Below are 16,700 nucleotides of genomic sequence, written 5' to 3'. Positions count from 1 at the left end.
GTTAGCCACTCATCTGAGTCAGAGGCTCTCCAATGTTTGGGGAGATGATTCTGTCAAGATTTATGTGGCTGTGCTCTGGATTTTATTCTTCCCACACTTTATTTTAGTTGGGAAGGACAGAAATTGGGCTCTTGGAGGAGAATGATCATGTTCCTTTCATTGGCCTGTGTAACTCTTAGCAGGATTGGTCACTACCATGCTTAACACACATTTGTAGATGTAGAACTGACAAACTTATCATCCTCAGGATACATTGATATGTAGGTACCGCCTAGCGATCTGAAGATTCTCTTCTTGTTTCTAGTTAGTACTGGTTTACTGCCTATAGTTTGGAAAACCCATACAGATCTCTACTTAGAGAATTCTGGTATGTGGTGCTGGAAGAGACATAAAAAATTTGTCATCTTTGAACTTAAAAAAATTGTCAGCTATTTCAATACACAATATCTTAAAAGTTTTTGTTAAAAGTACATTAAGACTTTTGGGACACCCTGCACGGTTGGTTTCCTATCCAAACCTATGTATTTCAATTTATGCATTTAAAAACATTACTCTGAAAAGGGATCCCTGACACACACAAAAATGGGTAAGAACCCTACATTTAGTCGTAGGATACTGGGATGATTGATTTAGAACTGACAGGGTCCCGAGAGGCCATTTCATACAAACTCCTTGTTTTACAAATAAGAAAGCTACAGCCCAAATAGGTTTAAACCTAAGGTACCACACTGGAACCTAGTGCTTCTGACTCCAACTGACCAAAAAACCAATGGGTTCTGAGGGTGTCACTTAATCTCTCTGCACCCCAGTTTCCCCATTTGTAAAATGAAGGTATAGGACCAGATCACCTCCAAGGTCCCTTCCAGATGTATGACCCTTACATACAGAAGGAAAAAAGAATTTCCCTTGTACATGGCAATTGTTCCTTTAGCTTCCTGCTCTGCAAAATAAAACTAGACTTTGCTTCTACTGTGGTCCAGCAAAGCCTATCATTAGCAAAACTTACAGAGAGGAGGAAAATTTCTAGTACAGGCACAGGGGATCTTTTGTAGAAAGTTCCACTAAGCTAGTGTTCATTCATTCATTTCAAGGACATATGTTAGTTAAATACCTGCTGTGTGACTGACACACAGGGAGAGGGAAGAAGACCCTGAGAATTATGACAAGCTCACAGTTGAAAAGAGATTGCTTATATTTAGTTGCAGGGTTGTTACTTTAGACATTTCAGCCTCACACTCAATCAAACAAATATTTAATTAAGCATCTCCCCTGTGTAAATATTATGCTCGATCTTGAGGATTCAAAGACAAAAATTGAAGTCACAGTTCTTAAGGAGTTTGTGATCTGCTGGGGAAGACAACAGGACAACAGATAGAGTTGTATATATAGTATATAGAAAATTCCCTTTGTTTTCTGGCCTTCTGTTTTGCTCCCCCTCTCCCTCCAAAGTGTTCTAGCATTAACAATCAAAAGGATAGGACTCAAGCAGGATGAAATAAGGTGGGGTGGTGGAGGTGGGGGAAAGAACTGGAGGAAGATAGAAATTTCAGCTTCCAAAAAGCATTCAAAGTTGTGGCTTCCCAAAGGGGGTGGGAGGAGGGGAAGAGTGCTTTGACTGCATAGAAAACATGTACATGTTTGCTTCCAGAAGCTCTGACCCCAGATCTCTTCACATTATTGCTGAATTCTAAATGTTGTCCCCTAGAAACAAGGGGCAATGGGCATTTCAAATAAAATATGAGTGTACATTTCTTTCTAGACGGCCCTTTCCCTCTGTGTACCGGAAGGAGGACATTCTATCATCACAGCAGTTCTTTACCTTTGGGGCATTCTCCAAAATGCATCCCCTTCTTTTCCCCCCTTTTCTCCTGTGAGTTGCTAATGATTCCCATGTCCTGAGTGAGGACATTGAGCCATGGGGAGGTGATGTCACCTTATCCTAGGGCTCTAGCTCTAGGGCTAGATGATCACTTGAAGGCCCTCAAATTCACTCCCTTCATTGTTCGCATGAGGAAACCAAAGCCTTGAGAGTCTTAAGGAGTTGCCCAAGGTTCCACAGGCAGTAAGTGACAGAGCCAAGACTGTAATGTACAGACCTGGTGACAGCAAGTCCAACAATCCAAGTGAAGGATTTTTTCCACCGTATCATATTTGCTAAAGATCAGGCAGCTAGTTCATGGCAAAGGGGAGCCCAGATTCCTTTCTAGTTCTATTTGCTCTAGCCTAGGTAGGGAACCTTTGGCCTGCAGGGCACATTTGACCCTCTAGGTTCAAGTGTGACCCTTTGACTGAATCCAAACTTTATAGAACAAATCCTAGGAAGTTTGGATTCAGTCAAAGGGCCACACTTGATGACGTAGAGGGTCACATGTGCCCTCTAGGCCAAAGGTTCCCTGTCCCTGCTGTCTATGGTAATCTTATGCTGATATTATCTATACCAAGGCTCAAATCAGTAAGCATTTGTTAAGGCCCTTGGATAAGTGAATGGGATGCCAAGAAAAGATGAAAACTAGTTTCTCCCCTATCCCAAGAGCTTACTTTCTCATGGGGAAACACAATATTTAAATAAATAAATATAGTGTAATTGGAGAAAGGAGGGAGCAGTAATAATTAAGTGTCTAGGAAAGATCTCCTGTGGGAAAGGGTACATAAATTGATCCTTGGAGGAAGTTAAGGATTCTAAGAAGCAGAGATGAGGAAGGAAGGAATGCATTCCAGCCATGGGGTCAGTCTGTACAAAGGCATGGTGGTGGGAAATGCAATGTTGTATTCTGGGAACCCTAAGAAAACTTGTTTGGTTAAAGCATAGAGTGCTCGAGTGTGAGTCATGAGCATGAAGTCTAGAAAGGTAGGCAGGAGCATGATCATAAAGGGCTTTAAATGACAAACAGGGGTGTTTGTATATTGTCCTGGGGGTGGAAGAAGGAACTACAGCCATCATATGCAGAGAACCTGCTGTCTAGGGAAATGGGAACCTCAGTTTCTATGACTTCAACGTTTGCTATGTTTCAGAAGGAATCTCCAACACTATATTGCTATGTTTGTTCCCCTGCTTTAAAATAAATCCCAGTGTTCGTTTGTAAACAACTCAGATTATACTCCATTACAGCTGAGTGCTCAAGGATGTGTACTTAGCCAGAGCTTGTGTGGGCTCGAAATCAGAAAAGTCAATTAGTGTGGAGGATTTTTCAGGCGCCTCAATTACTCCCTTCTTCTACATATGCCTGTTGAGTGTTTAATACTAAACTCTTCTTGCCTTGGTACTTCACTTCTGCAGAAGGAAGAATGTGGCATGCCTCTGGGCTCCAGTTGGATAGTAAATTAATGAGTTCACAGCATTCCCAAAAGATTGTATTCTAGGTGCTAATATAGAAAACAGGAGCACCTACTAATGCCAGGGAAGAGGGCTAATAGCCTTCAAACTCAGAATGGGCCAAACTGCCCTGATCTAATGATTTCCGGCTTAAGAGATTCAAGAAATCATTTGGAATCATGTTATAGAATGTTATAGAATGTATGCCTTTTGACCACTAGGAATGTGATTTTTCAGAAATAGACCAATGTAAGCCTTACTGGTCTTGTTCGAATCTAACCTGGAATGTTGCTGCTAATTTTTCCAGTTGCTTCCCTGTATAGAGTCTATAATGAAACTTAGAAAACTTATCTCCATCCAAGGCTGCTCCAAAACTGATAGTGATGCCTAAGAATTGATTTCATTCTAGAGCTTTGATGTCATCGATACTTGAGTTGTTCTGTGGCAACGTCCTCTGTACTAAGTTGGGAAAACTGGGTTCCCGTGGCTTTAACCCTTAACGAGCCGTGAAATCATGAACAAGTCAGTTCACCTCTTTGAAGTTTCCATTTTTTCACTTCTCAATTGGGATAGTACTCTTCCTATCTAGCTCACAGGGTTTTCATGAGGAAAGCATTACAGAAATGTGCTATGTTACATTTGTGATTACCAAGAGGGGCACTAATTTTCTGGGGAGCCTAAGTCTTAGTTATGCTTCCTGTATAGTGAGGATGATATCAGAGAAATAATAAAGAACTTATGACATTTAAGAGGTATTTACAAGGTTATTTAAAAACTAATAGTATAAATCCCAGTATCAATCAATGAATTAGCAAGCATATCTTAAATGTTTCTGATTCAGCTAATTGCTAAGGATACAAAACCAAACTGACACAATCTTTATCTTCAAAGAGCTTACGTTCTATCAGAAGAAATTATGTATACATAAATAAGTCTATACGAAATAAATAAGATATTTTTTTTTCCGAGACAATAAAAGGGTGGATCAGAAAGGACTTTACATAGAAGGTGAGATATGGGTTGAACTTTGAAAGAATCTAGGGGTTCCAAGAAGCAGAGGAGAGGAGGGAGTGAATTGCAGGCAAGTGGGACAGGTTGTACAAAAGTGTGGAGGCAGGCATTGGAGTGTTACTTGTGAAGAAAGGCAAGAAAGCTGTCCTGTATGGATGAAAGAGTGTGCTATGGAGAGGAATGTATAACTAACTAGAAACTCAAAAACCATCTGTATAACACTCCTTGGTGAAGGGTGATTACTCAGTGCTCCACACTTCAGTGAAGGGCAGAGTTGGCAAGAACTTGGGAGAAAAGAGTGCCTGGTCTTTTGACTTCCAGTTTTTGAGAAAAAAGACTTACAATTCCAGATTTTCTTCAAGGGGAGCTCTCAGAAGGGAAAGAAAGACTTTGAAGAAGCTGACATGTTGAGGAGTAGGAACTTTGATCATGTCCCTATCCTCAGTTTACTACACTAGAAAATTTGGGGAATTTCTCCTTGGGTGAAATCTAATACTCTCTCTTTCCCCTTCTCTTTCTCTCTGTCTCTTTTTCTTGAACTAAGATATGTCATTTTCATTCACTCTGGGTGTTATCTAGTATTTTCTCATTTTTAAAACTTCTCTAATTTTGTGTGTTATCAATCTGGATAAGTGTATTTGTTTGATATTCATTTTGTGTTGTTTTTGTATAGCTGACATTTGGTAGGAAGGGAATCAAACCTTGGATATATAGCTTGGGACACTCCTTCCCCATTTAGGAATAATGATCAGGAGTACAGCTTGAACCTAAAAATTGTATCCCTTAGACTAACAATACTTAGGGAATCAGCTATCTTTAGTGTCTCTTCTGCTCACCCTTCTTCCAGGGAGATTGTCTGTAGGCTAGCCCAGTATTCCCTCTATCTGAGGAGAGCACATTGACCAGCCTCTTGTCCCCAGCCTCCTGCTCCTCTTCCAGCCAGGGTCAAAGTCTCCCTTGGAGAAGAGTGAGTGAAGGAGATTCTATATAACTATGCATAATAAAACTGGAAAGGTAGATCTGAGTTAGGCTGGAAAGGGGTCCGAACTGGAGTAGAACATGGGTGGCATTTCTTTTGTCATTGATAGAATTGATGGTATACTTCAGGCCATGATGCACACATGAGGAAATGACTAGGCAAGGTCCCGGTACCAAAAAAGTGAGTGTTTTGTTTCAATTAACCATTTCTGAGAATAGTCACAGCTTACCTATGAAGTGAGACCTAACAAAGGAATTTGTTCTTTGTGACCTTATCAGACTAGAAGTTTGTCTGTGAGGCTGAGAATGAAGGTTTTCGGTCAGATATGATCATCATAATTTACCAAAGTTATCCTGTAGGCTTGAGATTCACTTAGGCACTAGCATTTTATCTTTTTCAAATGTGCCCAACAGATGGTGGGCTGCTGTTTCTTATGCAATGGAGAGAATATTTAAAGTCTGCAGGCTCAAAATAAATCTGTAGACAATAATGTTGTCATTTTTTAACTTTACCCAATATTTTAATACAACAGATCCTATTTTCAGGTGAAGATGAGTATCTGTTTTCCCAAATGATGCTGGGTGGACAGCAAAGCTTAGTGCTTATTGAAATAAGAGCCTAGCATATGTATAGCTACCTACATTGGAAATACTATGGTTATGAATATCTGAAAAGCTACTCTACTTTCTGACTGTGAATTTCCCTAGGGTATCTCCCTTTCTCAAAAGAAAAATAAAATGTATTCTAGAGAGAGTAAAGCTAGAGCCCTGTAAAGGAAATATTCTAATGTTCTAGTCTTTTCAATGCCCATATCCATATACATTATCTGGCAGGTTGATCAGAGGTAAAAAATAGTTTTCACTTAACTCCCTTCCATAGCCTTTCAGATTGAACATTCCCGTAGATGTAGACTGACTGGTTAAAATTTAATCACAGCATAGCATTGTTGACTAAGAAGGTAAAAATGAAGCCTTCTTGAGTAGGAATATGGTCATTTTCAATTCTACCACTCTTCTGGTAGTCCATGTGAAAATTCAAGATAATGTATGATTTAGAACCATGGGTCAAAAAAAAGTCTCAGCACAAGTTAGATATCTTATTAGAAGGAAAAGAGTTTTTCCTTTCTTCTCCCTTCTGCCTCTTCTCCACTAAATAATTCAATACCTGCTTTTGCCCCCTTGTAAAAGAAGCAATCCCCAATGAGACTAGAAAATTCATCTTCACACAGATCTTCTCCTAAGCTAATTGTAATACCTAAGAACTGATTTAATTTGGGAGTCTCAAAGTTATCTACACGTGAGATTGTTTTTAACTAAGCAATTGATATTTTTGTTAAAAAGTCATCGTTTTTCACACCCCACCACCTGACAGATCACAAGCTACTTACTAATTCTAGAGTAACAAATGAACTTAATTAAACTTTTTCACTGGAATCTTCCTTCCAGGGAATCCAAATGCAACAAGCACCAGCTCTGAAATTCAGCATGGAGGCTAAGGCCAATGCAATGATCTTCTTTGTGTGCTGCTATAACCTGACTTTTCAGGTGAAGGAAGTTTGTTGCTCAGAATCTGAATTTAAGGCTTATTCTGGAGAGATTTTAAATAAAGAGCACCTGGGTGCTTGTCCCACAAGAGAACAATGAGGCACAGAAAGGTTTCCTTATCTGTCTGGAAGTGATCACTTTTCTTATATAGTGAGCAAGGAAGGATGTGTTCCATCTTCCACCTGAGAAGCAGCCTTGAGCCTGCAGTGCTAAATAATAAGCAGTATACTCAAGATCCTGGCTTCCATCAAGGAAATCTTGGAGCTGCAGCAGACTATAAAAGCCCTGGGTGAGAAACAGGAATTAATCACAGCTGGCCTTGGATCCCTGAGGTTGCCTCATCTCTAGTAACCCCAGCTCTACCAGCTTTGTTCAAGGACTTGGCTTCTAGGGGCACAATGATCTCCATTTCTAGCCTCACCTAAGTCAGACAAATACAGTCTTATTTTAGCTACCATAAAGCTGAATTTCTCAAGAAGAGCCTTATTAGGACATTGAGAAAAGCAAAAGAAAATTTAAGGGCATAAAAATGAGAAAATTTTGGTATAGTAAAAAGAATTCTGGCTCTGAGATTAAAAGACTCAGGTTTTAATTCTGACTCTACCATTTCCAAGTAATAAAGTCACCTAGTGCACAGGTGATTTCATAAAGACTAGAACCCAGGTGTTCTAATACTTCATGCTCCAGGCAATTCTCTGAGCCTATGTGTTATAGAAAAATAGCTGATATTCATGAATCAATAGAGGGCGCTTGCACAATGGGAGTTTCCCATGTCTGAAATCATTATGTGAACAATCATGAAAAGATGATGATAACAACTGCCATTTGTATTTCATTTTAAAGTTTCCAAAGTGCTGTACACATTATCTCACTGGATCCTCACAGCAACAGGATGGGTGTTATCATACCCATTTTACAGATGAGGAAACTAAAAGAGGTTGACTTGGCCAAGGTCACAGGTAGTAGGTGAAACAATGAGTGAATATATATATATATAATATCTTGAGTAAAGATGTGTGGTTGTGTATTTTGCTCTTTTTTTTTTTTTATATACCCATCCCTTAGCCCAATGGCTGGCACAAAGTAAAGCTCTTAATAAATTCATGTCAATGGCAGACTGATGTGCACACTGGCTCAGATAAAATATCAGAATCTTTAAAAATATCAAGCTTTAGAACATCATGTTTTGTAGCTATAAGGGACAGAAGTAGAGAATGGGGACTAGTTAAAAACTAACTTTCCCAGGTATCAATGGATATTTCATATCAATAAGTATTTCTTTAAGAAGCATCTGGTTTTTTGCTTCTATTTTTGAGATTAGGCATCTCAGAGAAGAGTCACAAACTGGTATTGAGTGCCAGGACATCTCCTAAGAGCCAAGTCCATCCACTCTGTGCTGTAATGGAAGGGCTAAAAGGGCAAGTCTGACAGTTTTCACAGAATGAAGACATACTAGCTCCTCAAATTGATCACTTAAAGCTTCAGTCACTCCTGCGGTAAGGTTTACCGATGTAATACCAAGTCAGATTGATGGAAGTTGACATAAATTGAATTCTTGTGAGGATAACAGCACTGGGAGTCATTGGTAAAGCATAAAATGAAAAGTGCAGTGTCCCTGGTTGGCTCGCCTGGGACAGATTGCCAGTTGAGTTTATTATTACCCCACTCTATCCATCTGTTTGTCATTTGGTGGGGTTGGACTGATTCGTAAATAAAGGAAACAGGCTGAAAGCTGAAGGTCAAATGATACGTCATTCTTTTTTTCTTCTTTTTTTGAGCTAAGACTACTTAGTGGTTTCTGGAGTTTCCTCTAAAATACATTTTATTGGAAAGAAAGTCTTTGCAGAAACTAGTTCTGAAGAAGCAAAAGAAATTAGCTTGGGGAACATACCCTGTGGAAAAAAACAACCCAGTTTACCATGAATAATCTGTAGTTCCATGATGCTCTTCTTTTCGAGTGGCATGCCACAACCTAAAAGAGATTAAAAGATTTCTCTTTATGTGGCACATAATGGAGTTGTGCTACCGAACATTTTGATAGATTTATTCTAAGGAATTGGAGTTGATCGTAAGATCTTGGACTCAGCATTGCCATGGGCCTTAGAGAACATCGAGCCTATGGAGTATCAAATTCAAATAGAAAGGGATCCTTGAGTATTGGGGGTGGAGCCAAGATGGCGGAGTGAAAGCAACGACTCACCTAAGCTCCTGGAAAAACTCCTCTGGATATCTCTGGGGGGAGAGTCTGACCAGACTTTGGAGGTGTAGAATCCAGTGGGTGATGGACTTTGACGGATTCGGAGCCCAGGCTGGACCGGAGGGTCCACGGGAGGGATCTGTTCCGCGGGGGTAAGACCCCAGCGCACAGCGCAGCGCGGTCGGCGCGGCAGGGCAGAGGGGACCAGAGGAGCCCGAGAGTGGCGGGGGAGACCAGCGGAGCAGGAGATAAGCCAGGCCAAGCCGGTGAGAGCCGCTGAGTGCCAGACATCAGCGCAGCAGCCCTTGAAATCTTCAGCCTGAAGACGGACTTCGGTGGGTCACTACCTGAACTTCCAGGAACTGGGATGGCAGAGTGATCAGTAAGTGCTCTCTCCTCCCCCCTGATGACCGTGAGGGAACCATAAAATTCTTCCCCAGATTAATCCTGGATCAGCGGGAACAGCAGAAGGGGGCAGGTGGTCTCATAACACCAGAGGCTGGAAAAGTGGCAAAGGGGGATTCTTCCTACGGTAGCAGAGACGGCTGGAGGGACAGACGACCCAGGGCAGAGAAAATTCGCACTGAGACCCAGGCAAGCCTCAGAGCCGGGAGACGAGCCCAAGGAGGGGCGGGAACACGCATTAGCTTCTAGGCGTGCCCCAGCCCTCCAGGGGAAAAGGGAAGACAATAGGGAAGCTGGGATCACCATCCCCTGACCTTGCCTTTGCCTCAAGTCAGCTGAGGAGATATCCTGAGGACAGACCACCCCTCCCACATACCTAACAAGCTAACCTCAGGGTTGATCTGGGAAACAAAAAACAAAAGCCTGCTTTTAGCCTAGACACACATCAGCTCAACTTAAAGATCTGTACCTTCTGACTGAAAGAACCAAAAGCTACAACACTCAGCCAACATCATGAATCGGAAAAAGCAGACGAAAAGTGAAAAAACCATAGAATCTTTCTATGGGGATAAGGACCAAAACACAAACACCAAAGAGGTTAGAGCTGAGACTGTACTTCCATCTGAAACCTCAGATGGGACTATGAATTTCTCGCAAGCACAACTAGATTACCTGGAACGTCTGAAGAAGGATATAAAAGAAAAACTGGCCAATGATTTTAAAACTATAAAAAAAGAATTCACTGATGAGAACATCACCCTGAAAAAGAAAATTGAAGAAATGGAAAAGGAAGTTCAAAAATTAAATGGAGAGAATAATTCCCTAAAAGGAAGAGCTAATCAAATGGAAAAGGAAACCCAAAACCTAATTGGGAAAATTGATCAGATGGAAAAGGAAACCCAAAACCTAACTGGGAAAATTGGTCGAATGGAAAAAGAAGGACAAAAATTAAATGGAGAAAATAGCTCCTTAAAGGGAAAAATTGGTCAGATGGAAAAGGAGATGGAAAAGCTAACTGAAGAAAACACTATGATGAAGATTAGAATTGGGCAAGTAGAAACTAATGACTCAATGAGGCAACAAGAATCAGTCAAACAAAATCTAAAGAATGAAAAGATAGAAGAAAATGTAAAATATTTAATTGGAAAAACAACTGAGCTGGAAAATAGATCCAGGAGAGAAAATCTAAGAATTATTGGCCTGCCAGAAACCCATGATGAAGAAAAGAGTCTGGACAATATCTTCCAGGAAATCATCAAGGAAAACTGTCCAGAAGTACTAGACTCAGAGGGCAAAATAGTCATCGAAAGAATCCACTGTTCCCCTCCTGAAAGGGATCCCAAACTCAAAACCCCAAGAAATATAGTTGCCAAATTCCAGAGCTATCAAGTGAAGGAGAAAATACTACAAGCAGCCAGAAAGAAACAATTCAGATATCAAGGACACACAGTCAGGATCACACAGGACCTTGCAGCTTCTACATTAAAAGATCGAAAGAATTGGAACCCAATATTCCGTAAGGCAAAGGAGTTGGGACTTCAACCAAGGATCAACTACCCAGCAAAGTTCAGCATAACATTTCAGGCAAGGAGAAAGTCATTCAACGAAATAAGGGATTTCCAGACCTTCCTGACCAAAACACCAGAACTCAATAGACAATTTGATCTTCAAATGCAGGTCTCCAGAGAATCATAAAAAGGTAAACAGAGGGGAAAAAAGAAAAACAAAAACTTGCTACTCAATTAGGGCAAACTGTTTACCTCCCTATAAGGGAAGATGATACCTGTTAATCTTGAGAACTGTGCAGCTATTATGATAAAAGGAATATATGTAGAGGGAACGGGCATAAAGTAAATGATGTCATGTCAAAAATATGATTTAAGTATGAGAAGGGAATGTAATAGGAGGTGTGGAAAGGGGGAAGCAGAAAATGGAAAATTATATCACAGGAAGAAGTACAAAACTATAGTAGAGGGAGGGAGGGGAGGGAGATGAGCATTGTTTGAGAGGTACTCTCATCTGATTTGTTCAAAGGAGGGAACAATAATCTTAAGTAGATAAGCCTAACTACCTCTATAGGGTAGTAGGAGGGGAAGGGGGAAGAAAGGGGAGGGTGGCTAAAACGGAGGAAAGAAGCAATAAGAGTAAAGGGGACTAAAAGGGAGGGGGGTCAAAAGAAGGAGGGGAAGGCTGCAGGAGGAGGGGGAGAAAAGTGAATACTATTGAGGAGGGGAAGGGAGACGGGAGAGCTAAAAGCACAAATGGTGGGAAAGAGGTTGGAGGGAAATACACAGATTGTAATCATAACTGTGAATGTGAATGGAATGAACTCTCCCATAAAACGGAGATGGATAGCAGAATGGATTAAAAGCCATAATCCAACAATATGCTGCTTACAAGAAACACATTTGAAACGGGGGGATACACATAGGATAAAGGTCAAAGGATGGAGCAGAATATATTGTGCTTCAGCTCATGTAAGAAAGGCAGGAGTAGCAATCCTAATCTCAGACAAAGCAAAAGCAGAAATAGATCTAATCAAAAGGGATAGGGATGGAAACTATATCCTGCTAAAAGGCACCATAGACAATGAAGCAATATCATTACTAAATATGTATGCTCCAAGTGGTATAGCATCCAGATTCTTAGAGGAGAGGTTGGGGGAGTTGAAGGAAGAAATTGATAGCAAAACTATACTAGTGGGGGACCTCAACCTCCCCCTCTCTGAACTCGATAAATCCAACCTCAAAATAAACAAGAAAGAGGTTAAGGAGGTAAATAAAACTCTGGATAAGGTAGATATGATAGATCTTTGGAGAAAATTAAATGGGAATAGAAAGGAATATACTTTTTTCTCAGCGGTACATGGAACATTTACAAAAATTGACCATGTACTAGGACATAAAAATCTCACAATCCAGTGCAGAAAGGTAGAGATAATCAATGCATCCTTTTCAGATCATAATGCATTAAAAATTACATGTAATAAAAGGCCATGGAAAGAGAAACCAAAAATCAATTGGAAACTAAATAATCTAATTCTAAAGAAGGGTTGGGTTAAAGAAGAAATCATAGAAACAATCAACAATTTCATTCGAGAGAATGACAATAGTGAGACAACATACCAAAACTTATGGGATACTGCAAAAGCAGTTATTAGGGGAAGTTTTATATCTCTGAATGCTTACATAAATAAAATAGAGAAAGAGGAGATCAATGACTTAGGCTTGCAGTTGAAAAAGCTAGAAAAAGAACAAATTGAAAATCCCCAAGTAAATACCAAATTAGAAATACTGAAAACCAAAGGAGAGATTAATAAAATTGAAATTAATAAAACTATTGAATTAATAAATAAAACCAATAGTTGGTTTTATGAAAAAACTAATAAAATTGATAAACCTTTGGTCAATCTGATTAAAAAAAAGAAAGAAGAAAACCAAATTACTAATATTAAAAATGAAAGGGGTAAACTCACCTTCAATGAGGAGGAAATTAAAACAATAATTAGAAACTACTTTGCCCAACTTTATGCCCACAAATTCGATAATATAAACGAGATGGATGAATATTTTAAAAAATACAAATTGCCCAGATTAACAGAACAGGAAGTTGAATACTTAAACAACCCCATCTCAGAAAAAGAAATTGAACAAGCCATCAATGAACTCCCTAGGAAAAAATCTCCAGGGCCAGATGGATTCACAAGTGAATTCTATCAAACATTTAAAGAACAGTTAATTCCAATACTACATACACTATTCTTGAAAATTGGGGAAGAAGGAGTCCTCCCAAATTCTTTCTATGATACAAATATGGTTTTGATACCCAAACCAGGAAGAGACAAAACAGAGAAAGAAAATTATAGACCAATTTCCCTAATGAATATAGATGCAAAAATTTTAAATAAGATTCTAGCAAAACTAATACAGCATCTTATCACGAGATTAATACATTATGATCAGGTAGGATTCATACCAGGACTACAGGGCTGGTTCAATATTAGGAAAACTATTAGCATTATCGATCACATCAACAACAAAGCTAACAAAAACCACATGATTATCTCAATAGATGCAGAAAAAGCTTTTGACAAAATACAACATCCATTCCTACTAAAAACATTGGAGAATGTAGGAATAAAGGGAACTTTCCATAAAATAATAAGCAGTATCTATCTAAAACCTTCAGCAAGCATTATATGCAATGGGGATAAGCTAGATGCATTCCCAATAAGATCAGGGGTGAAACAAGGTTGTCCATTATCACCACTATTATTTAATATGGTACTAGAAATGTTAGCTGTAGCAATTAGACAAGATAAACATATCCAAGGAATTAAAATAGCCAAAGAAGAAACTAAGTTATCACTCTTTGCAGATGATATGATGATTTACCTAGAGAATCCCAGAGATTCAAGTAAAAAATTACTTGAATTAATAAACAACTTTGGCAAAGTTGCAGGGTACAAAATAAACCCACACAAATCTTCTGCATTCCTATATATTATCAACAAAGTCCAACAGCAAGAGATAGAAAGAGAAATCCCATTTAAAGTTAGGGTAGACAGTATAAAATACTTAGGAGTCTACCTGCCAAAACAAACCCAGGGATTATATGAACACAATTACAAGACACTTTTTGCACAAATAAAGTCAGATTTAAGTAAGTGGAAAAACATTAGTTGCTCGTGGGTAGGCCGTGCTAATATAATAAAAATGACAATTCTACCCAAATTAATATACTTATTTAGTGCCATACCAATTAAACTATCAGACAATTACTTTCTAGAGCTGGACAAAATAATATCAAAATTCATTTGGAAAAACAAAAGGCCCAGAATATCAAAGGGACTAATGAAAAGAAATGCTTGGGAAGGTGGCCTAGCGCTACCAGACCTCAAACTGTACTATAAAGCAGCAATTATCAAAACCACTTGGTATTGGCTAAGAAACAGAGAGGTAGACAAGTGGAATAGACTTGGCACTCAAGAAGCAGTAGGCAAGGAATATAGCAACCTTCTGTTTGATAAACCCAAGGACCCCAGCTTCTGGGATAAGAACTCATTGTTTGACAAAAATTGCTGGGAAAACTGGATAACAGTGTGGCGGAAATTAGGCATAGACCCATACCTGACACTGTACACAAGAATAAAGTCCAAATGGGTACATGATTTAGGTATAAAGATTGATACCATGAATAAACTGGAGAAGCAAGGAATAGTGTATTTATCAGATCTATGGAGAAGGGAAGAATTCTTTACTAAAGGAGAGATAGAATGCATTATGAAATGCAAAATGGATAACTTTGATTACATTAAACTGAGAAGTTTTTGCACAACCAAACCCAATGCAACCAAAATCCGGAGGGATGTAGTAAATTGGGAAAGAATTTTTACAGCTAAGCTCGGGGATAAAGGCCTCATTTCTAGAATATATAGAGAACTGATCCAAATGTATAATCATACAAGTCATTCCCCAATTGATAAATGGTCAAAGGATATGAACAGGCAATTTTCAGAGGAAGAGGTTAAGGCTATCTATAATCATATGAAAAAATGCTCTAAATCACTATTGGTTAGAGAGATGCAAATCAAAACAACTCTGAGGTACCACATCACACCTATAAGATTGGCAAACATGACAGAACAAGAAAATGATAAATGCTGGAGAGGATGTGGGAAAGTTGGAACACTAATTCATTGTTGGTGGAGCTGCGAGCGCATCCAACCATTCTGGAGAGCAATTTGGAACTATGCCCAAAGGGCTACAAAAATGTGCATACCCTTTGATCCAGCAATATCGCTACTAGGACTATATCCCCAAGAGATCATAAAAATGGGAAAGGGTCCCACATGTACAAAAATATTTATAGCAGCACTCTATGTAGTTGCCAAAAACTGGAAGTCAAGGGGATGTCCATCAATTGGGGAATGGCTGAATAAATTATGGTATATGAATGTAATGGAGTACTATTGTGCCATAAGAAATGATGAACAAGAAGACTTCAGAGAGGCCTGGAAGGACTTATATGACCTGATGCTGAGTGAAAGGAGCAGAACCAGGAGAACTTTATGCACAGCAACAACCACAGTGTGTGAGAGTTTTTTCTGGTAGACTTAGATTTTTGTAATAACACAAGAACTTCTTACCAAAAAAAAAAAAAGATCCCAATGGAGGATCTCAAGGCAAAATGCCTGCCACACTCAGAGAGAGAAATATGGAAGTCACTCACATATTGTAGCAGATCATGTTTGTGTATGTGTATGTGTTTGTGTATCATGTTCTGATTTGTTATACGATTTCTTTCATTTATCTTAGTCTGACTACATAGCATGACTATAGTGAAAATATACTCAATAGGAAAGTATATGTAGAATCTATACAGAATTGTATGCAGTCGTGGGGAGGGAGGGGGGGAGTGGGGGGTAGGTGGGGGGGATAAAATCACAATTGTATGGCAGTGATTGTTAAACATTACAAAATAAAAAAAAAAAAAAAGAAAGGGATCCTTGCAGATGGCATATTGATTTAGGGAACCACAAATTAACATTATCTATGCAATATTGTATTTTTATTTGTTTTGTTGAACATTTTCCAATTACGTTTTTTTTTTTTAAAATCTCCAAGGAGTCAATAAACATTTACTAAGCACCTGCCAATGAGGGCTCTGTGCTCAGTGTTAAGCATACAAAAAGGGATTATGAAAAGAGAACTCCCTCAAGGAATTCCCAGTCTAATGTTAATCCCTACTCTGTTTTTACAGCAATCACCCTGTGTCATGCCCCCATCTCTTTTCACCTATTATTTTAGTCTTCTTCTAAAAAATTTTAAAATATTTTAATTAATTTATTTTTGGCATTTTTTCTTTGAGACAACCTATTGAGTTCCAATTTCTCTCCCTCTCATACTTTCACACAAACACTAAGAATCAAGCAATATTATGTCATGCAAAAATGTGTGTGAAATCACACAAAACATATTTCCATATTCATCCTATTATAAAAAAGCGAGAAAAATAAAGTGAAAAAAATTTTTTTTTAATTTGCACTAGGAGTTCGTCAATTATCTCTCTGGAGGCAAATAACATTTGTTCATCATGAGTCCTTGGGAACTGTCTTAAATTACTGTTGATTGATCAGAGCAGTCAAGTCTTTAACAGTTGATCATCATGGCAACGTTGCTGTTACTGTGCACAATGATTTCTTAGTTCTTCTCACTTCACTTCACTTCACATAGGTCTTGCCATGTTTTT

General features: G+C 38.9%; 1 protein-coding gene across 1 annotated transcript in view; it reads left to right on the top strand.

Moving 5' to 3' along the window:
• The window catches only part of EGFLAM (EGF like, fibronectin type III and laminin G domains), a 256,629-nt gene that overhangs the window by 108,488 nt on the left and 131,441 nt on the right, over positions 1-16,700 (top strand). The gene's annotated exons all lie outside the window — the stretch shown is intronic.

The sequence above is a fragment of the Notamacropus eugenii genome, chromosome 4, assembly GCF_028372415.1.
Source record: "Notamacropus eugenii isolate mMacEug1 chromosome 4, mMacEug1.pri_v2, whole genome shotgun sequence".
In the NCBI taxonomy this organism is placed as follows: Eukaryota; Metazoa; Chordata; class Mammalia; order Diprotodontia; family Macropodidae; genus Notamacropus; species Notamacropus eugenii.
Note: the sequence above shows the minus strand (reverse complement) of the source record. Positions and strands in the feature narration are given on the sequence as shown.